A 14,780-nucleotide genomic window follows, 5' to 3' on the forward strand; every position below is an offset into this window, starting at 1 on the left:
TTAGATCCCCGCCCAGGAATTGAACCCGGGTAGCCTGGAGGAAAACCGGGAAACCCACCTACAGGGGCTAGAGGCTAGAAGGCCCTGGAAGAAGTTCCACTGGTTCTTACTCCCACTGAAAGCACGAATGTTTCAAGGAGGCCAAAACTGCAAAAACAAAGTTTTTACAAAGTTGATTATTAGAGACACAGCACAACGAGAAACAGTTTATTGATTTAAGTCAGAAGCTACAGAAATACACACCCGGAGAGAAAGGGGATGGGTGTCCTCTCTACTGAGGAGGAGTTCTGCAAAGAGCTGATTTAAATCACTTATATAGGGCAGTCCTTCCCGGTCTTTGTTTATATCTGGCTAATTATCTTGTCTCTTTCTTCACACCTGATGGGTCCTAGGACCCTTCCCAAGATGCGTACCCAACTTTCTGCAAATATGGATCCCACCCCGGAGGCCTGTGGATATCGGTCCACACATTATGAGGTGACAGCCCTTCCCTTTGTGACCCACAAGAAGCAGGCTTCCTTGACCTCAGGAGAGGTCATCTTACTCTTTACTTCAGCCCAGCTCAGCTTCTGCCACTAGGTTTGTCCTTGGAGTGCTGGGTGAGAACAAAGCTTCAGTGTTACTCCACTTGACAAACACGAGCTGTCCAGGCCAGGGGCCCATCTGTCCCCTACCTCAGAGGTGAATGCAGATAACCTGAAGTGGGCACATGCATAATGTGTTTAAGGAACAGCGAGAAGACCAGTGTGGCTGAACTGAGGAGTGGTATTAGGAGACAAAGTCAGAAAATTGCAAATGAGACACATCATGTTGTACCTGGAAGGTTATAGGATGAATTCTGGTGATGTTTTGAGTGAGACAGTCCACCTCTGAAGTGGCATAAACAGACAAGAGGCACAAGAGGAGTCTATTTTTAAAAGATCACTATAGCCACTAGGTTGAAAGTAAACCTTAAGGGTGTAAGGGAAGAAAAAAGGAGAACTCACTTAGAAACCTACTACAGGAATTTGTCCAAGAGGTGGTAATGTCTTTGTCTAAACCAGTGGGTATGAGTGAGGTGAGATGTGGCTGAATGCTGGTTATATTTGAAAGTAGGTGAGTTAGAACTTGCTGATAAACCACAGGTGGGTTGTGACATAAAGAGAGGACTCAGTAATCACCAATGGGGAAGAGGGTGTTGTCTTTGACGTGGGAAGATCACGAGAGGAGCTGAACACAGGAGATAGATTCTGGTTGCAAAGTAGATACAGTGTTGAGAGCTCCTGGAGATATTCTCCGATTGCTCTAATTTCCTTGTGAAAGTGAAAGAAGAATGTTGGTACAGTCTAAGATATTACGGAGGTTTGAGGAGAGAGGACTAAATACAAAACGGTCTGGAAGAGCGGGAAAGAGGACTCTTAGGGGAGCCACGTAGGGGACTGTGGCTGTCTGGGTGCACTAGGAGTCCAGCTGAGTTTAGACATCTTGAATTTCCAGAGGGAAGTTCAGGTAACATGGTTGGTGCTTTTTCTGCATCCATGTTTAGCTAGTGACCTGGTTTCCATATGGAGCCCTGAAAGGAGATTAAGGTTTGACCAGGAGTCAGAGGGCAAGAGAGTGTGTGCTGAGTACAAGAAGCATATGTAACGGTAAATACTATAAACACGTGTATGAAGCAGAAGCTATACTTTAGCTCTTAGTTCAAAAAGAACATGAATATAACAGCAAAAAAAAATAAGAATTTGTAAAACAAACGGGTTGTATTTGTTTCTGGGGCATCTGACCAATCTCTTTTTTTTGATCTGCGTCTTCACACTATGTTAATTCAATAAGGTATAAATTTGCTAGTCTGGTTTTCTATTTTTGCATTTTATTTTGCAAAAAAATTTAAATTATTTTGCAATAAATAGTAAAGACCTGAGACCAGGGGACAGAGTTTGCGTAATCACATTTATGTACGTGTTGATGTTCCCATGCCTCGTGTGCATTTATATGTGAGCTGTAAAATGGCCAGTTTACATCTGTCACCCCTTGTAATTTTCAAGAGCACCTCATTTTACTCTCAAACATGTGGTCCAGCTGGGTGAGCTATTGGAGACTCACCTTGCTTATGTCCTATGTGTGGTCATGAAGGTTATAAAGAGAAGGGCTGGGGAGGCAGAGATGATGCTCTCCCTGTCTTGTGCATCTCGGCTTTTGCTTCAGCACTTCAGATGTCCCGAGGCTTATGTGCGGGGGCTGCCACCCTTGTGGTTCTCACCTCCCACTGCAGCCTCCTTGGTTTCTAGTGAGTAGGAGCTAGGGAGACCGGACCAGGGACACCCTGATTTTGACATGAAAAAGTCAACTAGGTCCCAAAGGGATAGGGAGTGTTTTTCAAAGAAGACAAGGTAAAAATAAAAAAGAAAGAAAGAAAGAAGACAAGGTAATTCCAGGCCTATTTATGGAGGTTAGAGCCACAAAATTGTTCCATGAACTTTGGGTAATATAATTAACTTTCACATTTTTATACACATGCCTGTGTAAAGTAGCAGAGGCAGAATAAACTGTGTAAAATAATCAAGGGATTTAGGTTCCAGTGCCCCAACAAAGATGGGATTACGTTTCTGGAACTATAGCTAAGTAAACACTTGGCTATCCACACTAAATGATGAGGAAACAGGGGAAAATGTAAAGAAATTTTTAAAAAATGACTACAGTCAAAACTGCTTATCCTAAGCAATTTACATCTTAGACATGAAGGGTGATGGAGCAAAATGGTTAAAAACAGGGCTGTAAATATTTTAGCTCTGTCAATTATTAGCCATATGACCTATGTGAACTTATATAACCTCTCAGGCCTCAGTTTCCTTAACTGTAAACTAGGGAAGATAGTGATATTTACAGCATAGAGTTGTGGTAAAGGTTGAATTAGTTAAGATATGTAAAACCCTTAGAAAGTTACCTGGCATCAAGTGAATATTACATATGTGTTTGTTCTAAGATCGTTGCGTAAACCACAACTATGTTAAAAGGTCATAGTAATGTAGTACCCATTGTGTGGGCATTCACAACCCTCTAGAAAACTGGAAGATTAATACTCTCGTTTTCTGAGGAGAAAATCTAAATAAAGTTCATTAAGAATAAATTCATCTTGCCGTTACTCAGAACCTATTAATGGATATTGTTGGGGGAATTACAAGAAGCTTCAACATTGCAAAATTTCAACATCCTAAGTTGAGTTATCCGATTTCTAAATCCTTGAAAAAATTTAAGAAGACATTTGGAAACAGGGAAACTGACTTTTGAGGCAGCAGTACATTAGCTGACCTTTATGTACAAAGGAGAAAAAAAAATTATGCTATGTAGTTTCAAAACAAAAAATCAGAACGTGAGTTCGAAAAGTTTTGTAAGCAGAAAAGAAGCCCATTCACGCCCCAGTTTGCTGGAGACGTTGGGATGGGCCAAAGACCATAATAAATTATCATGGTGTAGCCGAGAATCCCAAGGAGAATTTCCTTCATGATTATCAAGGCAGGAGACTGGCAATGTATTTTCAAAAAGGCATCAATGAGATACCTAGTTTAGCCTTGTTAAAGAAACATTCAGGTATATTGAAAATGGAATTGGCTTTGGGGGATTTCCTAGAACTATTACAGGACAAGAGAGTGGTTATGAATGCAGCAGGTAGGGAAATTTGACAAACACACTACATTTTCATACTTAATTGCTACTTCGTTGTATATTTTTCAGGACTTGAATGGCATGATCTGGTCTGTTTCACTAAGATGACTTTTGCAAAAGTGAAGAGAAAAGAAACAGGTAATGAAGAGGATATAAATTAGGGAATCTGACAGTGGAGTGAAAAATGGGGAAGAAGAGAGATATTGTTGATGTAGGTACAAGGAACCCAGATAGATTGTTGATTTTTCAGAGGCAGCCTGGGCTCAGGGGAAGGCATTGTCAGCCCTTCATATTTCTCAGTTTAATAATAAGATTCTTGGGGGAAGGATTCTAGGAGGCCAGCCCCCCACACCCTCCACACAGCAGAAAATCAGACTGTGAAGTCACTGTGTCTGTTATTTAATCCGATGGGCTTCTCCCTCCCCTGGTGTTCCTATTTCACTACACAGCATCCTCCCAAATGCCTCTATTATTATTAGTGTATATAGTGTATATATTATATACTATATATATAATATAATATTATAATTATATAATATTATAATATAATTTTTATATATTATATAATAATTTATATATATTATATCATTATAATTATTATAATTATATAATAATATATATTATATACTATATATAGTGTATATATTACTGTATATAGTGTATATTATTATTATTATTAGTGTACTTGTGTATATAGCCCTTGCTCTCACCTCTTCATTTGATTTTAAATAAAACAGCAATGCTATTTAGTCAAAGATCTTTTTTTTTCCTCAAGCCTGACTCGAGAATAGTCTTTCCTTCTTTCTGCTTATAATTAACTGGTTGGAATTGGGAAATCAAAGATGAAGTCATGGGAAAAGAAGATGAGGGAGAAGCCCAGAATTGTTGAGGTCCCAGGGCTGCCACGTGTGTAGGAAAGAGGGAGGCACCGTATTGAGGACAGTGAATCCAGGAACAGACCTAAGTTGGGAGTGTGGAAAAGACGAGTCCTTTACTTTCGAGATGTTAAATTAGAGGCTTGATGTGGCATCCATGGGCTGCCGTATCCTGGTCTTCTGAATTGCATCCTTGGAGCTCTGGGGAAATGTCAGGGCAAAAGATACAGATGGAGGGCTAATTGAGTGGTTAACTTTGGTCATAACAGAAAATGCTATTGTTCCAGGAGAAGACAGTGGGAAAAAGCACTGAGTAACTGAAGTGGTGAGTAAAGAAGGAAAACTAGAAAATAAAATGAAGACGGGTCAAGTCAAGAGATTTTAAAAAGTAATAATAAGAGAGAAAGACCAGATTTTTTCAGATGTCAAACAACAGAAGGTTTATAGTAAGAAGAGAGTGGACAAAAATGTGAAATAACTCAAGCTGATTACAGTAAGATAAGTTAAGATGCTGTTGCTTTGGTAATTAGAAAGTTTTAGGAAATTTAAGAGACCTAGTCCATTGGTGGAATATGTTGTAGGTGGTTAAGGAAGAAGTGGGAACATTTATTGCTTACAAAATTGAAGTATTTTGTGACCAAGTAATTATAAAAACTGAAGTAAAATAAAGCCAGAAGCTAGCATGTTTCCCTTATCATCATAATGTTAACAATGTAGCAGACACAGTGACATTCTCCCTGCTGTTAACTGATGCAGTAAAAATAAAGACAGTATTAAGACTGTATTAGCTTCCCAGACCATCTGTGCCACCCAGACTAAGACTGTCAGTAAAATTATTTGGCTGAATCTAATGAAATGAGACCTTTATGGACTATTATAAGTAGAAATAAGAAGAGTACACAATTCAGTTATTCATGCCCTGTGTGACATTAAAAATGTACCTTCACGTAAGTCCATTTCAAGAACGTTTGGAAGGAATGCAGAGGAATTCTGAGTCTTTGAATATCGAAAAACATCTTACTATTGTCCTCAGACCTGACTGATATTTTGGCTGAGCACAGAAATCTAAACTCAAAATCCTTTCCCCAAGATTATTGAAAGCACTTCTCCACTGTTTTTCAGTTTATATCACTGCTTGTGACAGCTTTTAAAATTCTCTTTCTATTTCTTATTCTTCTTGGAGAAAAGAAAATATTGGTCTCTTACCTCTTTAAGAATTTTGGCTTTCCTGTTTGGTGCTCTGTGTTGACATTCCAATGTGCACATGCGTGCATGTTACCTTCTTTGATGTATTATGAATTACATCATCATAAATACCTTCCTGTTGTTCATACTGGGAAGTTTTCTTCATTTCATTTGTTATTTTCTTGTCTTGTGTCTCTAGTCTGAATTTCTAGAATTCTCGTACCTGTGTTTCATCCCCCTTAAATTTTTTCTCCTTTATTACACTTGTTTTTTCCTTTTTTTATGTTGAATTTTGGTCATTTACAGTTTATTATTCATTCTATCTATCGCTTTTTTTGAAGTTACCATTTTATATTTATCTCACAACATTTTTTTCTTATATTCTAATTATTATTTTTATTTAAAACAGTAATCTATTTTTCTGAGGATATTGCTTTGATTTTTCAGTAACTTCTTTTTCCATGATTTACTTGTTTCCTTGGAGTTAACTGTATTGATTGTGCAATTGCATCTCTTTTTTTTTTTTTTGGCCTTTCACACTATTTTCCTCAAATATATGTTAATCCTTGAATTTCCATTCACTGTTTATGAGTAAATACAGGGGTCAGTGAACTATGGCATGTGACTCAAATCAAGAGGCTACATATTTTTGTTAATATAGATTTTGAAAACAGCCATACCAGTTCATTTACGTACTATCTGTGATTTATAACAGCTTTCCTAATACGACAGCAAATGTGAATAGTTGCAACAGAGACCATAGGGCCCTCAAAGCTGGAAATATTTATTATTTAGCCCTTTACAAAAAGAACATATAGGCCCTGGGATTAGAGTAGATGTCATTTTTAAGTGTCCTGTGGAGTTGGCAGTACCTGTCTTCAGATAGTTTCTCCCCGTCCCGTGTGCTTTCGCTGTCAGAGCAAGCTAGTCATAATAGAGACCGCAATTCTAGTTGCCAAAATAGAACATTCCTTTAAAAGAGAAGGACTTTAGTATACTTTGCTCTTGGAAAAACCTAATTAGCATTTCTACTTATTTGCATTTCTCCTTCTGTTTATTATTCTGTCTGGACATACCTCAGATTATTCTCTGCTTCTTTTGGGGGTCAGGAAACATGTCTCTAAATGTAGGTCGTAGGGTTTAGCTGGAGAGAAAAATGGCACTGTCACTTTGGTCTATATATTAGAGCGGGTGTGGTCCTTAATAATGAAGTTACTAGTTAATGATCTCAGAAGCTACCCTATAGCCTGGGACTACTTTTTGTTGAATTCTGGACTTGACATTTTCATAATACGCAATTCAAAAGAAACATTCTTAATCTGAATGTAGCATTCCGGGCTTGGGCTGCTGCTTTTTGCATTGACAGTCAGTCCGATATCATCCAGTTTCCTAGCTGCCCAGATTTCCTCAGAATTCATGGTTCCCTCCTCCTCCCATTTTCTGTTTGCAAGCTTTGTTAAGGGAACATTCCTTTTCCTTTATTCCTTCTGCTAAGCCAAAGAGACCTTGTCAGCTAAGTTTGAGAGTCAAATCCTGCCCTGTGAAAACAAAATAAAATACAAATGGAAAAGGATTTTCTCCAAGAATCATTGTTTAAAAATACATCAGTTACTATGGACTTTTTTTTCCAAGTCAAGCTTTCATCTGACCCGCTTAGCTTTTGCGTCTGATACTGGCGCTCTTTGTTTCAGCTCACGGGAGGCCGTGCAGAATCTGATTTCTGGACTCTGGAAATGGACAGTCTGGCCTCACATCTCAGCTCTGCCATCCGCTTGTTATGTGACCTTCAACAAATGACTTAAAGTCCTGTGTCTTAGCTTTCTAATATGTATGATGGGAACAATAACAATACCCACCTCATAGGATTGTTTTGAGGGTGAAATGAGTTAATACATATAAAGTCTTAATCTCAGTATCTGGCACCTCGTAAATACTACCTACCTGTTTGCTATTATTCTGATGTTGATGATAATCATGATAGTGATTTCATACAGTCACAAACCTTACCTATTGTGAAACACATTTTTAAATAGTGCATTTAAATAAAAATAAATGGAGTAGGACTCAAGGTGCACAGTTTTTTGGCACTGTTTGTCTTACATGTAAGTGAAATTGCTAGTAATTTGATATCTCGAGTTGGTAAAATGGAAAGCACTCTCTTAGGTACATAGGTATACTTTTACAGGCTTTTAGACAAACAGCAAATGTTATATCGTCATGGATTTAAAGGTACAATCAGCTGCAAAACACCTGATAGACAGCTAAAATTTCTAATGAATCTAGTGATAACTGGAAAGTATTTAAAATACAACAAAATACAATAAAATTTTGAAGAATACATTTTAAAACATTTCTTTTTCTTAAATCCTGAGTGGTAAAACTACCAGCACAATATTATTTCCTAAGTGCATATCTTAGCAATAGAAAAGCAGTAACTACATGCCAGAACTGATTTCTGTCATTTTATTTTACCCAAAATACTTTGGAACGTACATGTGCATTTAAAAGGATAGAGCGAGGCTATTGTAAATGGTGCTGCAATGAACGTTGGGGTGCACGTATATGATACTGCTCATATGTGGAATCTAAAAAACAATGGTACTGGGCTTCCCTGGTGGCGCAGTGGTTGAGAGTCCGCCTGCCGATGCGGGGGACGCGGGTTCGTGCCCCGGTCTGGGAAGATCCCACATGCCGCGGAGCGGCTGGGCCCGTGAGCCGTGGCCGCTGAGCCTGCGCGTCCGGAGCCTGTGCTCCACAACGGGAGAGGCCAAGACAGTGAGAGGCCCGCGTACCGCAAAAAATAAATAAATAAATAAATAAAAAATAAAAAACAATAGTACAAATGAACTTATTTACAAAACAGAAGTAGAGGCATGAATGTAGAAAATAAGATTATGGTTACTAGGGTGCAAGGGGGGTGATAAATTGGGAGATTGGGATTGACATATACGCACCACTATATATAAAATAGATAACTAATAAGAACCTGCTGTATAGCACCAGGAACTCCACTCAATACTCTGCAATGCCCTACATGGAAAAAAAATCTTAAAAAAAGGAGTGGATATATGTATGTTAGGTATAACTGATAAACTTTGCCGTACACCTGAAACTAACGCAACACTGTAAATCCAGTATACTACAATAAAAATTTTAAAAATAAATGAAGTGTGAAAAAATACGTTGCAGATATTATAAAAAAATAAAACAATATAAAATAAAAATTTATAAAAAAAGGTTAGAGTGAGGGAAACAAGAGTAGGCCGAGGACCAGCCCAAGGAAACCTGTCTTTGCAACAGGGACCCGGCGTTGCTATCCTTTAAGAACTCACCCTTCAGTCTTTGAGGCTTTGTCTCTCTGAGCCAGGGTTTCAAAGTAACGAAACCTGCATTAAAGCCAATATTTCCATGATTCTCTCTGATCTTTCACAGTCCTATGACTATTGGTTTCCTATCTGACAGACTTGAAACCATTGCAATTGGGTCCTTCAAAGAAGGAAGGAATCCGGGTCATACAGTAAAATAACACAGGATGTGTTTTGACATCTCTCTCTAGCTTATTACATGCCTTACCCTCTCCTAGGCACCCTCACTCATCTGTGAGGGTATTCAAGCTTTGAACATACAATCATGGGAGGTGAGTCAAACTGATGTATAAACCAGCTTCCTCTAATGTAAATTTAATATATTATTAAGACACTGAATAATTGAATAAACATATTTAAATCACTATATACTCAACGCACTTTAGTTAATATTCCAATTATTTGTCACATAAACAGTGCTACCATTTCTTAAATGTATATGAATATATGTTTATGAAACTGTGTTCTTCACGAAACTCTTTTTTTTTTTTTTTTTTTGTGGTACGCGGGCCTCTCACTGCCGTGGCCTCTCCCGTTGCGGAGCACAGGCCCCGGACGCGCAGGCCCAGCGGCCACGGCCCACGGGCCCAGCCGCTCCGCGGCACGTGGGATCCTCCCGGACCGGGGCACGAACCCGCGTCCCCTGCATCGGCAGGCGGACTCCCAACCACTGCGCCACCAGGGAAGCCCACGAAACTCTTAATGTGGGGCGGTCACGTAGTTTCAGATTCTTGTCTCTAAGTGAAGGGATAAAATTATGTAGCTGCACAAATCCTAGAGGTCTTCATTCTGGTTATCCAAATATGCTGGTCAGTCCAGCTCAAACCAAGGACCCACCACATCTGTAACTGTAGCACAAATATTTTTTGAAGCAACAAACGTCTCTAAACTTCTAATTAAGACAATTTACTTTTTAGATAGAAGGATATAAAAAGTGAGAATAAAGTTACTAAGAAGTGAAAGGAATGTAGGACAGGAAAAATAAGGTGTCTTAGGTCATGAGGGTACGTTTATGTGGCTACAGGTCAAGGAAAAGAAAATGGATACAGTCTTTCCCATGGGACTAGAGCCCCAGGAATTTTTGAACTCAGTATTATGAGATGACAAAAATAGTAACAACATTATATTTTTAAGTTAGTATCTCTAACACATAATAATAGTATAATATTCACACTATATTATACTATATTTATAATAATAGTATAATAATAGTAAATTATTACTATAATTTGTCCTGCTATATTTGAGTTTTACATAATTTTAAGTTTATTCATTCTCTAAATTAAAGGTTGCTATATATTTGTTTTCCTGCCAGACAGAATGCAATTCTCAAAAACTTTCTGAGCCACAGTTTAAGAAAAAAAATTTTTTTCCATTGAATATTTTATTTGGAAGCCCCTCTTTACTTGTATATGAGGTACAATGCATTTTATACTTTCATGGATCCCCAATACATGAGAGAAATCTCATTAGAGCTGATCTGTTTGCCCAGATTACAATGAAAATAATAAAGCAAGATGGAGAACAGTATCTGTCTTTTTCACGGCTGAGTGCCTAGCAGAGTATCTTGTACATAGCGCAGCAAGAAATAGATGGATGTTTAACTGATTAATTGAGTTATCTGTAATATACTATCTATTAAGTGGATAAAGCATGGAAGGACAAGCTCTCTGCCAATATTACTTTGTGAAATTATCATTAGCATATTTGCAAAGCAGAAATAGAGACACAGACGTAGAGAATAAAAGTATGGATACCAAGGGGGAAAGGGAGGGGTGGGATGAATTGGGAGATTGGGATTGACATATATACACTATTGATACTATGAATAAAATAGATAACTGATGAGAGCCTACTGTAGAGCACAGGGAACTCTACTCAGTGCTCTGTGGTGGCCTAAAAGGGAAGGAAATCCAAAAAAGAGGGGATATATTTATATACATATAGCTGGTTCACTTTGCTGTACAGTGGAAGCTAACACAACACTGTAAAGCAGCTATACTCCAATTTAGAAAGTAAATAAATTTTTTTTAATGAGGAAACAAGATCCACTCCCCTCAAAAAAAGCCAGACTGAACAAACGGCCCCTTTAGGTAGAATTCTTCTGCACTGCGTATGGAGAAAAGTCAAGTTTCTCGGTTCCTGCTGTTTCATATCAAGTAAGTGACATGTTTTACAATCTACCTGGGGTTTTGTTTTAATCAGGCATGGTAAGATGACACCCATGGAGAGGTCAAGGCCATTAAATGAAGGATTTATTGTTTACAGTTCCAAGATAATGGGGTCCACTGCCTCCCATCGAACCACACAGGAATCACCAGCCTTGGTCAAGAGACAGAAGACATGGTTCCCTGGGGAGAACTGGGCAACGCAAGGTAAGCCCTGAGCAGGTCTGGGATTGGATCATTTAGATAATTTTGGTAGGCTCTGGGATATAGGGTCTGTGTCTAGCTGTCTGCTGTCTGACCCTGGGGTGCTTTGGGGAAAGGAGAATATTGGTTTGGTGTGTGCTTTAGATAAAGGTGGTGGTTCGGGGTAAGGGTTCTGGATTGGTTGGCTTGTATATGGAACATGTACTCACAGGCAACTTGCTCACTATCTCTAGGAAGTAGCCGCCCTGGGAGGGGCTGTCCCTCCTCCCACTCCAGGTACCCAAAGACCCATGATATCAAAGCATCACAAAATTTTAAAAAATGACTAATAGCAAGAGTTCAGACATATCTTAGGAAACTTACACTCATTTCCTGGTTTTTCCTTATTAGTTTTAGAATGGGTACATTATTTAACTCAGTTCATCACACATAAAATATAGAAAAGGATTAGGCTTATCTATCAATAAATACATGGTTGTTGTGATGAACAAAGCTGGATATTGAATGTGAAAATGTCTTATCTTCTGACTGAAATGTATTCATTGTTTTGTACAAAGCAAGCCTTTGTGCCAGGGTCTACTTCATTTAAAGTGTAAAGCTTTTTTGGATCTTTTCTTAGCACATTACTCTCTTACACTAGACACTATTAATAGAGAGAAGGAGAAATTATCAAGAATTTTGGGGGGGCTTCGAACTGATCATCTGGCGTGAGAGGAATGTGGTAGTTACCACTCTTGTTCACTCAGCAAGAAAAAAGCTGCATGAAATGAAATCAACCGCTCTTCTTAGATCCATAAAAAAATTGAGGTTATCAAATACTTGATGATAATTTGAGATCATCAAATGATTTCAGGGCAAAAGGCTGCCCCCCAAATTGGAGAGACAGACAGGCAGCAAGAGAATCACTACTTTACCAGGAGAAAAGCTCAGGAGCAGAAAACTGCAGGAACTGCTTCTGGGATAGGAAAACCTAAACTGTAATTGACAAGTTGATGGAGACTTAGAGCGGACAAGTGTTAAGAGCTAAAAGCTCCAGCTGGCTCCAGGTTTAGTGGGGATCCCACACTTCTGTGAGTTTTACCTCCAGGAACTTTACAAGGTTCTCACAATGAAGACCAGAGAAAAATCTTTCATGCACTAGCATTCCAAAATAGCCATATTGAAATATGCTTAGACTGACATTCTGTGTTCAGCAAGGGCTGCTTTCAACAGAGCCTAACTAACTGGGGCTTTGCTAGAATCTCACCTAGGTGGGGACATGGAAATTCGCAACACCAGCTCGCTTTTAGCCTTGAATGTGGTGGAAGGGGGATAACCAGCTAGAGCCTGCTGTCACCTTCTACATGGGGGGGAAATAACCTCAGGCCCCGCTAGCCTTCCCCTCTCACTTAGGGGAGGGGGGTGGGAAACTGAGAAGCACTTGTGAAGGTCAAAGCTTAGAGTCACATGTTCACTCTAAGACTAAGACCTATTATAATTATAGGAATAAGAATTCTTCCCTTCCCACAGTAGCGTACCACCACCACAATGAGATCTCTGTGCAGTAGTAACAAGGGAACACACCTGAAAGAACTGCACACCCCAGACCTTATTTAAGAAGCCTCTAGGGAAGCTCAAACACAACAGGGGAGACGCATACAACGAACCACAGGAAACTTTAGCCTCTGATACCTGTAGCTATAGTAAAGAGCAAATACTGTCTAACCTCCAGACACGTAACTATAAAAGCTTACAATACAGGTCTATTTGCCTAAGTTCTTTTTACCCAGAACGTCATGTCTAGATTGCAACAGAAAATTACAAAGCACACTGACAGACAGAAAACATAGCTTGAAAAGACAGGGTAAGCATCAGAAGCAGACTCAGATATGGCAGAGATGTCCAAAATTATGAGATGGAGAATTTAAAACAACTACGATTAGTATGGTAAGAGCTCTAATAGCAACAGTGGAGAAAACTGCAAAAACTATGAAACAGGTGGGGCAACAGAGAGATGAAAAGTCTAAGAAGGAACCAAAGTGTATTCTAGAAATCAGAAGCAGTGTAACGGAAATAAAGAATGCCTTGATGGACTGACTGATTAATAGTCTGTACACAGCTGAAGGAAAAAAAAGTGAGTTTGAAATAATGTCAATAGAAAATTCTAAACTTGCAGTGAAAAGAGAGAGAATTAAAATGGCAGAACAGTATAGACTATAACTAAGGTATAATTACAAAAAGTGTGATATACACATAATGGGAATGCCAAGAGGAGAAGAAAGCAAGGGAAAGAAGAAATATTTGGAGTAATAATGACTGAGAATTTTCATACCAAGCCCCAGATCCAGGAAGGTTAGAGAACACCAAGCAGGATAAATACTAAAAACATCTCCATCCAGTTCCTTTATATTCAAACTGCAGAAAAACAGCCAAAGAGAAAATCTTGAAAGAAGGTGAGGGAGGGGAACACGATACCTATACAGGAGCAAGGTTAAGAATGGCATTGGACTTGTCTTCAGAAACCATGCGAGCAGGAAGAGAGTGGAGTGAAATATTCAGTGTTGAAAGCAGAAAAGTCACCAACCTGGAATTCTTTATCCAATGAAATTAGCCTTTAAAAGTGAAGCAGAAAATGCCTTCCCAGACAAGCGAAAAATGAGGGAATTTGTCTCCAGTAGGTCTCCCTTGCAAGCAATGACAGGAACTTTTACAGAAAGAAGGAAATTTGCATGAGTTAGAAATTGGGATCTACATAACTAAAAAAACGAGTATTGGAGAAAAAATAAAAGAGGTAAAATAAAATATTTTACTTTTCTTATTTTTAATTGATCTGATAACTCTTTACAATAATAATAGAAACAATGTACTTACTCAGTGATTCTAGCTTATGGGAAATGAAACAAATAACAGCACTGTTATAAGGGATGGGAAGGAAGAACTGGGAACACTGTTATAAGATAGCTTCACTAGCCGAAGAAGTGGATTAGTGCTATTTGAGAGAGGACTTGGATCAATTATAAATGTACGCTCAAACTCTTGAGCAACCAATAAAATAAAGAAGTGTAATTTATAAGCTAAGGGAGAAGAAAAATGGAATTACATCAACTACTCGATTACAAGCAGAAAAGACAAGGAAAGAGTGGAATACAAAATGGAAACAAACAACATCATCAACAAATAAAAAACGGTGAGAAATAGAATAGATTTTAATTCAACTATATTCATAATCACTTTAAACATGAATGATCACCAGTTAAAAGATAGAAGCTATCAGAGTGGACCAAAAAAAAGCAAAAAAAAAAAAAAAAAAAAACCCAAAACAAGATCCAACTGTATATTGTCACAATAAACACAAATTGGTT

Source organism: Kogia breviceps, chromosome 9 (assembly GCF_026419965.1).
Source record: "Kogia breviceps isolate mKogBre1 chromosome 9, mKogBre1 haplotype 1, whole genome shotgun sequence".
Lineage (NCBI taxonomy): Eukaryota > Metazoa > Chordata > Mammalia > Artiodactyla > Physeteridae > Kogia > Kogia breviceps.